The following is a 1,850-nucleotide window of genomic DNA, read 5'->3' as shown; positions in this document are numbered from 1 at the left end:
GTGGGTTGGGGAGCAGGGTGGGGGGATGGTATAGGGGACTTTCAGGATAGCATTTGAAATGTAAATGAAGAAAATATCTAATTAAAAATATATATAATTGGGACTGGCAAGATGGCTCAGCAGGTAAGAGCACTGACTGCTCTTCTGAAGGTCCTGAGTTCAAATCCTAGCAACCACATGGTGGCTCGCAACCACCCATAATGAAACCTGATGCCCTCTTCTGGCATGTCTGAAATCAGCTACAGTGTTCTTATGGATAATAATAAGTCTTTGGGCCGGAGCAAGCAGGGCCAACCAGAGCCAGCAGAGGTCCTAAAAATTCAATTCTCAACAACCAAAGGCATCACCACATGAAGGCTCACAACCATTTGTACAGCTACAGTGTACTCACATACACTAAATAAATAAATAAATCTTAAAAAAAAAAATCTAAAGAATCATGCTGTTAGACTTGTACCTTAAAAAAAATAAAACAATTTTATGGATAGTAACTGGATAGTGTTGCACACCTTTAATCTCAGCACTCAGGAGTCAGGGGCAGGCAGATCTCTAAGTTCAAGGCCAGCCTAGTCTACAGAGTGAGTTCCAGGGCAGCTGAGCTACACAGAGAAACCCTGTTTCTAAATTAAATTAAATTTAAAAAATAAAACAAAACTTGTGGATCTGGAGAGATTGCTCAGTGGTTAGAGCACTTGCTGCTTGTCCAAAGGACCAAGTTTGGTTCCCAGCTGTGGAAACACCACAGTTGCCTGTAACTTCAGCATCATCCTTTGATCTATTCTTTGGGCACCCACACATATAGCATATGAATACACAGACATATATACACATAAAATAAAATAAACATTTTAAATTTGAAACCACAATAAATACAATATTTGTAAATATTTTCTGTGCACAAAAACTACTCTGGTGTCAAGAACTGCACATCAATAGTCATTACCATATCTCCTCTGTGTGCGATTGCTGTATGCTGGGGACACACAGTATTTTTACATCTATGCTTATGGGTACTTTCTCAACTCTCATTTCCTTCTTGTATTTGCCTAGCTACAGCACTGATAAGCCTTCACTCTGCTTTTACCAACCCAAAGAATCCACCTGGAAGGTGATTTTTAGGGGACTCAAAAAAAGATTTTTTTTTTTTAACTTACTTAAGTACACTATAGGTGTCTTCAGACACACCAGAAGAGGGCATTAGATCTCATTACAGATGGTTATGAAGAGCAGTCAGTGCTCTTAACCTCTGAGCCATCTCTCCAGCCCAGGGATTCAAATCTTGTCTTTCTACTACTCACTTGAAGATTGAGCCAAATAAGCCAGGCGTGGTGGCGCACGCCTTTAATCCCAGCACTCGGGAGGCAGAGGCAGGCGGATTTCTGAGTTCTAGGCCAGCCTGGTCTACAAAGTGAGTTCCAGGGCAGCCAGGGCTACACAGAGAAACCCTGTCTCGAAAAACAACAACAACAGCAAAAGATTGAGCCAAATAATTTAAGTCTTCCAGGCTAGTTTCTCCATTTGAAAGGAGAATAGTGATAAATGCATGGTGTCCTTATGGGGTTAAATGAAAGAACCTGACTAAGTACAGCTCTTAGTCTTGTGCTGGGTACATGGTAATTGACCCATACATTGTAGTGGTTGTTGTTGTTGTTGTTGTTGTTGTTGTTGTTGTTTTCTATTCTCTAGGTATTTTCTGTATATGTTGGAGGTACGTATGTGTGCACATGCATGTGAAGGCCAGAGGACAACCTTGGGTACTGTATTAGTCAGGGTTTTCTAAAGGAACAGAAGTGACTCATTAGACTGAGGTACAGGGTATAGTTGAAATAGTCCAACAAAGTCTATCTCAC

This window comes from Mus pahari, chromosome 2, assembly GCF_900095145.1.
Source record: "Mus pahari chromosome 2, PAHARI_EIJ_v1.1, whole genome shotgun sequence".
Classification (NCBI taxonomy): domain Eukaryota; kingdom Metazoa; phylum Chordata; class Mammalia; order Rodentia; family Muridae; genus Mus; species Mus pahari.
Note: the sequence above shows the minus strand (reverse complement) of the source record.